Below are 10,514 nucleotides of genomic sequence, written 5' to 3'. Positions count from 1 at the left end.
CCTCGTTTTTATGTTTTTAGGGGTATTGCCATGCTTTTTATCGATAGGGAAACTTTTAGTTCCTAGTTTAAGTCCCCGGGAAGTGATTTAGCGTGTCACTTATAGCGTTGTGATTTTTATGGTTTAGGAGCCAGTAATCCGCCGCTCAGCTTCAGTTCCAGTCAGGTTGACCGGCACACCTGAAATCGGAATCCATGTAAGATTAGTGTAACAGTATGCATATGTAGATTACATGTTTAGCGTGCATGTAGGAAGCCTATTAGATTACATTAGTTGTATGTTGGCTTCGAACCATCCAACCCTGTCACGTCGGTACAGGCTGGAGTATGACCAAGAATGGAGTATGACCGGTTTGACCGATCAGCCGACACTTGGTTGGTGGTTGCGTGCTATTGACGTATCCCGTCGGTACAGGCTGGAGTATGACCAAGGCGGAGTATGACCGGTTCGACCGATCGGGAGGATATAGTAACACGTCGGTACAGCCGGAGTATGACCAAGCAATGAGTATGACCGGTTCGACCGATCAGGTTGTTACGTGTCAATAGTACCGTCCCTATGAACGTTGAGAACTCAGTACCATGTTGGACATGGCAGTAGTGGCTCAGTACCATGCTGGACATGGCAGTAGCGGGACTCAGTATCGTGTTGGACACGGCAGTTAGAATTATGTATGGTATTATTATGCTTTTCTTACTGAGTCTGTCGACTCACAGTTTATGTTCATGTGTAGGTAAAGGCAAGGCTTAAGCTGATGGACCGTGAGCGAGCTTATGAGATTGTACATGTCGGGGCGGTTAGGCCTGGAGCGTACGATCCTCGGGACAGCAAGGCTGAATTTTTGTAACTGGTCGTTAGACGACTTTTATTTTTATGTAATGGTTAAACAGTTAAACTTTTTTGTAAATGATTTTATAATCGGGATCCCGAGTCTTTTGTAATATGATTTATAAGTTTAATGAAAAAGCAAAATTTTAATTAATCACGTTTTTCCATAAACCTCGTTGATTAGCAACGAGCTGCACAGTACGTTTAAAAATCACGTAATACGCCTAAGTTAGTTAGGGTGTTACAATTTGGTATCAGAGCCGCCAGGTTGTCTTCCGAAGATCATCACGACATGTACAATCATCATTAGCAGTTAGCTCGGTTCACGGTTCAGTAAGCCTTTATTGCTTTAGTAGTTTATTTTATTCAGTTATGAAAAAGAAAAGCCTGTTAGGAAGCATGTTAGTAGCCTGATAGTAGAATAGGCGCATGTTTCGTTTTTAATTTCCAAATTAAGCGGCATTAGTAAGCTCTCCTTGAATACGACCTGATATGCCAACTCTTGGTTTCGCAGGCGGTTCTAACTAGATGGACGCCAGGCGGACTACCAGGAGTCAGGGCAACTCAGTGGGGTCGAATCAAGGTCAGGGAGCTCAGTTTCCCCCACCTGCTAGGGGCCGAGGTAGAGGTCCCCGAGGCAGGGCTCGTGGTCGGGGTGATGAGAACCCGCCACAGGCTGCCCAGGCTCCCCCAGCCGATCAGGGAGCCCCGGTGGGAGTTGCGGTTTGCGGAGATGCAAGCCGGATCGAAGAACAAGACCTCGAGATTCGTAGGTTGAGACGAGGGTGCTCTGCAGCCTCGTGCCCATAGTTCCGGTGGCACCCGCCCTCGCCGCCTGTGCCGAGATAGTGGTGGCGGCCCATAGATTGGAACCTCTGTATGAGCGGTTCCGGAAGCAAGCACCTCCGGTTTTCTGGGAGGTCCGGATGTAATGAAAGCCGAGCGATGGGCCGACGGTGATCACCAAGATACCGAATTTCATGGGTGTCACCGTAACGACGAGTGGTGTGCGCCACGTTTCGGGCCGGGGAGGACGCCCTGGTATGGTGGGACATGGTGTCTCAGATCCATGACGTCACCACCATGACCTGGGAAAGGTTCCAGGAACTCTTTAATGCGAAATACTACAATGAGGCGGTCAGAAGCGCCAAGAGGAAAGAGTTCGTTCACCTGACCCAGCGGGAGAACATGAGCGTCACTGAGTATACTACTCAGTTTGATCGGTTGGTGAGGTTAGCCTCGGGAATTGTGCCGACCGACTTCAGCAAGAAGGAGAAGTACCTAGACGGGTTGAATCCCAAGATCAGGCATGATCTGATGATTACCACCGACGACAGCACCACCTATGCTCAGATGGTGGAGAAGGCACTGCGAGCTGAGGGCGCAGTGGGGTGTATGTCAGAATCAGCCAGTACTCCGGTGAGTGGCGGAGCTCCTACCCCTCCTGCATCAGGCTATAGCAGGGGGAGTAGTGGTTCGGCCATTGATCAGAGGAAGAGGGCACCCACTGCTTTCGGTGGCTCGAGTCAGAACAAGAGGTTCCGGGGGAACCAGAACAGAGGGAGACGTCCTGGTGGTACTGAGATCCGATTCTCCTATCCCGAGTGCCCTATCTGCAAGAGGCACCATCGGGGTGATTGCAAAGGTCAGGGATGCTTTCATTGTGGCATGCCCGGACACTTCAAGAGGGAATGTCCCCAGCTCCGACCAGAGGCACCGCGAGCTCCAGCGATACCCACTCCAGCCAGGGTGTTCGCTATCACTCAGGCTGATGCAGATGCCAGCCCATCAGTTGTTACAGGTCAGCTTTCTATTAACAACTCGCTATATTCAGTGCTGTTTGATTCTGGGGCTACACATTCTTATGTGGCGGCCAGAGTCGTTTGTAAATTGGGTAGACCCTTTGATAGATATGAATCAGGGTTTGGAACCCTGTTACCTGGCGGAGAATTGGTTATCTCCAATAGGTGGATTAGGTCTATGCCGATCAGGATAGATGGTAGAGAGTTAAGCGCTGATCTGATAGAGATGAGTTTAGTCGAATTCGATATTATTTTAGGAATGGATTTCCTAATCTAAATATTCGGCGAGCATTGATTGTAAAAGGAATATGGTGGTCTTCCAACCGGAAAGTGAAGAACCGTTTGTATTTGTGGGTTCAGTTCAGGGATCTCGGATCCCGGTGATCTCGGCTATGTCAGCGAGAGAATTGTTGCACGGCGGGTGCTTAGGGTTTCTGGCCGTGGTGGTGGACACCACTCGGCCAGATACCATTCGGCCAGAGGACATCAGAGTGGTTCGGGAATTTTTGGACGTTTTTCCCGAAGAACTTCCAGGGTTACCACCTCAGCGGGAGATTGATTTCGTGATTGACTTGGCACCAGGGGTGGAACCGGTTTCCAAAGCCCCGTATAGGATGGCTCCAGCTGAACTTAAGGAATTAAAGATTCAGCTCCAAGGGTTGCTTGACATAGGGTTCATTCGGCCCAGTGTGTCACCACAGGGAGCCCGGTTTTGTTCGTCAAGAAGAAGGATGGATCTATGAGGATGTGCATCGACTACAGGGAGTTGAACAAGCTGACGGTGAAGAATAAATATCCATTACCTAGGATCGATGACTTGTTCGATCAGCTTCAGGGGAAGACGGTCTTTTCTAAGATTGATCTCCGTTCGGGTTATCATCAGTTGAGAATCCGAGAGGAGGACATTCTAAAGACGGCTTTCCGCACTAGGTATGGACATTATGAGTTTCTGGTTATGTCATTCGGACTAACCAATGCTCCTGCAGCATTCATGGACCTGATGAATAGAGTATTCAAGGATTTCCTCGATATCTGTGTGATTGTGTTTATCGACAACATCCTCGTGTACTCTCAATCAGAAGAGGAGCATGAGTTACATCTTCAGATGGTACTGCAACGACTTCGAGAACATAAGCTTTACGCCAAGTTCAAGAAATGTGAGTTCTGGTTGTCTCAGGTGTCCTTCCTAGGGCACATTGTGAGTAAAGATGGAATCAAGGTGGATCCCGGGAAGATTGAATCCGTCAGGGATTGGCCAAGACCGAAGACAGTGACAGAGATCAGAAGCTTCTGGGGATTAGCTGGGTACTACCGTAGGTTCGTGGAGGGGTTCTCCAAAATTTCAATGCCCCTAACCGAGCTTACAAAGAAAAATCAGAGATTTATTTGGTGAGATAAGTGCGAAGCTAGCTTTCAAGAGCTAAAGCAGAGGTTGATTACTGCTCCGGTGCTAGCTTTGCCTTCGGACAAGGAGAAGTTCGTAGTCTACTGTGACGCATCCAAACAGGGTTTGGGGTGTGTATTGATGCAAGCCGATCAGGTCATCGCTTATGCCTCCCGTCAGTTAAAGGATTATGAACAGCGATACCCGACTCATGATCTAGAATTGGCCGCAGTGGTTTTTGCACTGAAGATATGGTGGCATTACCTTTATGGGGAGAAGTGTGAGATCTATACCGACCATAAAAGTCTCAAGTATTTCTTTACTCAGAAAGATTTGAACATGAGACAAAGGCGTTGGTTGGAATTAGTGAAGGATTATGATTGTGAGATCCTCTATCATCCCGGAAAAGCCAATGTAGTGGCCGATGCCCTGAGCAGGAAGGGTCCCGGGCAAGTAGCTAGTATGATTCAGATCTCGCCTCAGCTAGCAGAGGATATGGTTAGATCCAGCATTGAGTTTGTGGTAGGTCAGCTTCACAACTTAACGCTGCAATCGGATCTGTTGGAAAGAATGAAAGTCGCTCAGATGACAGATCCGGAGTTATTGAAAATCCGAGATGAGGTATTGGCTGGTCAAGCCAAGGACTTTTCAGTGTCAGATAGTGGGATGCTTTTGTATAAACCCAGAGTTTATGTTCCGAACAGTGTGGAACTTAGAAATGAGATCTTTGAGGAGGCTCATTCTACCCCGTATTCTCTGCATCCCGGCACCACCAAGATGTACCAAGATTTGAAACCGTACTTCTGGTGGAGCGGTATGAAGAAGAATTTGGTAGAATTCGTGTCGAGATGCCTCACTTGTCAGGAGATTAAGGCTGAACATCAGAGACCAGCAGGGTTGTTGCAGCCTTTAACCCTACCAGAATTGAAATGGGAGGATATTACGATGGATTTTGTGGTCGGGTTACCTAAGACCACGGGTTTGTATGATTCCATCTGGGTAGTGGTGGACCGATTTACGAAATCTGCTCATTTTCTGCCGGTTAGAACAACGTTCACAGTGGATCAGTTGGCAGAACTGTACGTCAGAGAGATAGTAAGACTTCACGGGGTACCAAAGTCTATAGTTTCGGACAGGGATCCGAAATTCACCTCCAAATTTTGGCAAAGTTTGCAACAGGCAATGGGTACAAAGCTGAAATTCAGTACAGCATTCCATCCTCAGACAGATGGTCAGTCCGAAAGGACAATTCAGATATTGGAGGATATGTTGAGAGCCTGTGTTATGGACTTTGAGGGCTCATGGAGTAAGTATCTACCGTTGATAGAATTTTCTTACAACAACAGTTATCAGAGTACGATAGGGATGGCTCCCTATGAACTGTTGTACGGTAAGAAATGTAGATCCCCTATCCACTGGGATGAGACAGGGGAGAGGAAATACTTAGGTCCTGAGTCAGTACAGCGGACCAATGAGGCAATAGAGAAGATAAAAGCTAGAATGCTTGCCTCACAGAGCAGACAGAAGAGTTACGCAGATCCGAAACGCAGAGACGTTGAGTTCCAAGTAGGGGAACATGTGTTTTTACGAGTATCTCCGATGAAGGGGATTAAACGTTTCGGGAAAAGAGGCTAGTTATGCCCTAAATTTACAGGACCTTTCGAGATTCTCGAGAAGATAGGTCAAGTGGCATATCGGTTAGCATTGCCTCCAGCCTTATCAGCAGTGCACAACGTATTCCATGTCTCGATGTTGAGAAAATACGTTTCAGACCCCTCTCATATACTCAGTTATGAGAGTCTTCAGCTTCAGCCAGATATGACATATGAGGAACAACCAGTGCAGATCCTGGATAGAAAGGATAAAGTCCTTCGGAATAAGACCATAGCATTGGTCAAGGTTCTCTGGAGAAACAGTAAGGTGGAAGAAGCCACCTGGGAGCTTGAGTCAGATATGAGAGCTCAATATCCAGAGTTATTCAGGTTAGATTTCGGGGACGAAATCCTTTTAAGGGGGGGATAGTTGTAAAGCCCACTTAGTTAATTTGGAAATTAGCAGTTGTTTATGATTAATTATGAAATTATTTATAGCTATTTAAATAATTTATTATACTGTTATTTATGTTATTCAGGAGCTTGCCTATTTCGTAATTCCGGTGCCCGATATTTTGGAACTCGGCGTTTGGCTCAGTAGAAATCACAACTTAGTATGTTAGCAGTTTGGGGACGGGTTTTAGACATTGGGAATGTCGGGAATGGCCGGGAATATAGAATGTCCCAAAAATACCCCTTAAGTGATTTTTATGTGATTTTAGTATGGAGGGGCAAAATGGTCTTTTTGCCCCAATGACTTTTTGTCTTTTGTGATTTTATTAAATTGAAAAATAAATGTTATTTTATTTATTTATTGGCTGAAATGTAAGTTGATATGTGGCTTTATGTGTATTCCTTCTTTTTTACAAAAAAATCACTAAGTAAAGAAAAGAAAGAAAATTTCAAAAACACTCTCTTTTTCTCTCTATTTTCGGCTGTGCATGGGGGTGCTTGGAGCTTGATTTTTGTGGTGATTCAAGCTTGATTTGCAAAACTCTAGTGAATTCTTGATTGTGGTAGGTGTCCTCTAGCTTTCTTCTCTTATTTTCTTAGGAAAGTTTGATAAATTGATGATGCATGCATGATTTTTAGTTGCTGTTGCTGCTGTGATTTTGTTGTTAATTTATGTGGTTTAAAGCATGTTAATTGATGTTAACTGAGCTGTGTTGAAAGCATGTTGGATAGATTGTTTAAAGCTTTGAGTTTTCTATGCAAAAATGTGGTTTTTGGAGGAAAATATAGTGATTCTGTTATTGTGTTGTTGCTGTAGTTTCTAATGGTTTTCAGAGATGATTTTATGCTAGTTTAAGTTGAATTATGCTAGTGGAATGCATGATTAGGTGGTTTTGCTCAAGTTTGAGTTTAGAACTCAAAGCTTGAGCTCCAATGGTATTTTTCGTGTTTGAGGTTTCTGGGTTGTTTTGATGCCTTCGATATGTTCTAGAGAAGGTTTAGAACAGGTCTGGAAAGTTTGAGGTGATTTGGGGTTGAATTGGTCGAGTTATGAAAATTTGGGTTTGCTGCCTGCGAGGAACCGGAATTCCGGTTGTGCATCCGGAATTCCGGATGAGGGTTCTGAATTTTCCAGAACCGGAATTCCGGTTGGGCAACCGGTCTACCGGTTGGGGAAAATTCAGGGACCCTAGTTTTCCTCGTTTTTATGTTTTTAGGGGTATTGCCATGCTTTTTATCGATAGGGAAACTTTTAGTTCCTAGTTTAAGTCCCCGGGAAGTGATTTAGCGTGTCACTTATAGCGTTGTGATTTTTATGGTTTAGGAGCCGATGTCCGCCGCTCGGCTTCGGTTCCTGGTCGGGTTGACCGCACACCCGAAATCGGAATCCGAGTAAGATTAGTATAACAGTATGCATATGTAGATTACATGTTTAGCGTGCATGTAGGAAGCCTATTAGATTACATTAGTTGTATGTTGGCTTCGAACCATCCAACCCTGTCACGTCGGTACAGGCTGGAGTATGACCAGCAGCCGGAGTATGACCGGTTTGACCGATCAGGCTGACACTTGGTTGGTGGTTGCGTGCTATTGACGTATCCCGTCGGTACAGGCTAGAGTATGACCAGCAGCCGGAGTATGACCGGTTCGACCGATCGGGAGGATATAGTAACACGTCGGTACAGTGGAGTATGACCGACGGCGGAGTATGACCGGTTCGACCGATCAGGTTGTTACGTGTCAATAGTACCGTCCCTATGAACGTTGAGAACTCAGTACCATGTTGGACATGGCAGTAGTGGCTCAGTACCATGTTGGACATGGCAGTAGCGGGACTCAGTATCGTGTTGGACACGGCAGTTAGAATTATGTATGGTATTATTATGCTTTTCTTACTGAGTCTGTCGACTCACAGTTTATGTTCATGTGTAGGTAAAGGCAAGGCTTTAGCTGATGGACCGTGAGCGAGCTTATGAGATTGTACATGTCGGGGCGGTTAGGCCTGGAGCGTACGATCCTCGGGACAGCAAGGCTGAATTTTTGTAACTGGTCGTTAGACGACTTTTATTTTTATGTAATGGTTAAACAGTTAAACTTTTTTGTAAATGATTTTATAATCGGGATCCCGAGTCTTTTGTAATATGGTTTATAAGTTTAATGAAAAAGCAAAATTTTAATTAATCACGTTTTTCCATAAACCTCGTTGATTAGCAACGAGCTGCACAGTACGTTTAAAAATCACGTAATACGCCTAAGTTAGTTAGGGTGTTACAAACTAAATGGGCCTAAATAAAATCTATCAAAAACTATGATATTTTATTTAGCAACAACAACCTATATGTATCTATAACGAAATTAAACACATAGGCTCACACAGGCACACAATTTGGATGGATCGTATCATGTTGCTAGGTCTTACACAGATGAAAGAAGATTGTGAAAATATACATGTTACAAATCATTTACTTGACCAAGGGAGCCATGAGTTAAAATCATATCATTGGATTTGTCAACAAGTTAACCATGGATATTTGCATGGAGTCATTTTTTTCGTTTTTCTTCAATTTTTCATGCTTTTTTCAAATTCATGTGACTATTTTTCATAGATCTAAAAAATCTCAATTGAAGAATTGAAGAAAGCAAGAGGGTGCTTGGGCGTGAAACCTTGGCAAAGGGGAGATTTTGCATGATTTCCGCGCGCGCGCGTGGTTGCCCGATTCTTGATTTTTTCTGAAACGTCAAAAAATCATAACTAATTCAAATTAAATCAAAATTGAGTTCTGTAAAAAGGTAACTTGCTTAATTTTTTCCATACTATCCAATAAAAATAATTCCAGAAACAGATATTCAACTATTTTCACGAAAATTCACAAACATCAATCAATCATCATATAACACTCAATACAACATGATACCATCCAAAACATCAAACAATCGTTTCAAAGTCCAAATTTCTTGCAAGCAAATCAATTACCATGGCTCTGAGGCCAGTTGTTGGAAATTATTTTACCGACATCTTAGATCTACTCACAAGTATGTTGATTAAAACCCTAAATATGAACTTTCTCAAACGATGAAATAAACACATATAAAGTTTAGTAAAGCTTACGTTGGCTGCAGCGGAATATAATGACTCCTTTCGTTCAGATATCTAGCCCTTGATTCCTTTCTGTAGCAGAGCATGATCAATATCTGAACCTGGATCTCTTTCTCTGATTCTTTATTGCTGAAACTCCTTCTTGCTGAAAGTCTTTCTTCACGATCTTCCTCACCATGATTGAGGTATCACTTGCTGTGTGTGGTCACTACTCTAACACTAAGAATTTCAAAATTTCAAGGAAGAAGAGAGAGGGGGAGTGGTCGGCCAAAGATAGGGAGAGAGAAGACTCAAGTTTTTCTCTGAAGGAGAAAGTAGAAAATTTAAGTGTGTAAACTTTCCTGAAGCCTTCACTATCTATTTATAGCATTCCACTTGGGTTAGGTTTGAATTATTTGGCATTAAAATAATGAAAATATCATAGGATAATTCCTATAAAAGTGGTCGGCCATGCAATGTGGATTTGGGCCTCACTTTTTGCAATTTTATCTTTTCTGCATCTGATTTTCTCAAAAACGCCAATTTTCAAATTCAACCATTTGAATGCCAATTCTAACTATTTAATAACTATATTAATTATTAAATAATATTGTCATTTATCATATTTATTGATTGAACCATACAAAGTATCATAATTAACAAATATGTCCCTAAAACTCTTTCTTTACAATTTTGCCCTTACTTAGTGAAAAATTCACAAATAGACATTGTCTAATTTGAGAATTATAATTGATTAATCAAAACCAATTATATGAGTCTTACAAGAAATATTATCTCAACTAGTGGGGGGACCATGGGTCTATATAACCGAGCTTCCAATAAGCAGATCAAGAATTTATAACCTAAATTCACTGACTTATTATGTAATACCCGGAATTAAGAAAAGGATTAGCAAAGCCCTAACTAGATAATTATGAGTTAATTGAGGAATTATAATATTATATAGTACAATATATGTGAAATTATATGAAATTTAAAATGTTAAAGAGCTCGTTGGTGAGCTAGGGGAATTTTGGTAATTATGACCCGAGAAGGGTAAATTGTTGAGATTAATTTAATTACATGCTTAATAGAACTATATTATTATATAGTATGCCTGTATTGTCTTTTCAGGTGTGTTCTGACAGGTTGGCGCGGTATAGTCACTCCCAGGAATTTTGGGCCGAACCGGGTTCGGGCCCTAAATGTAAATTGAATTGATTTTTTGGCATTTTATTTGATATGTGATAATCTGAAATTTAATTGGTAATATTTGGGTGTGAAATGGCATTTATGCCCTTGAAAATGAATATGTATGTTTTAAGCCGTAAGGGCAAAATGGTCATTTGACCATAAGTGATTTACTTGAACCAAAATTG

The sequence above is a fragment of the Cannabis sativa genome, chromosome 6 (genome assembly GCF_029168945.1).
Source record: "Cannabis sativa cultivar Pink pepper isolate KNU-18-1 chromosome 6, ASM2916894v1, whole genome shotgun sequence".
In the NCBI taxonomy this organism is placed as follows: Eukaryota; Viridiplantae; Streptophyta; class Magnoliopsida; order Rosales; family Cannabaceae; genus Cannabis; species Cannabis sativa.
The sequence above is the reverse complement of the archived record's forward strand: the minus strand, read 5'-3'. Positions refer to the sequence as shown.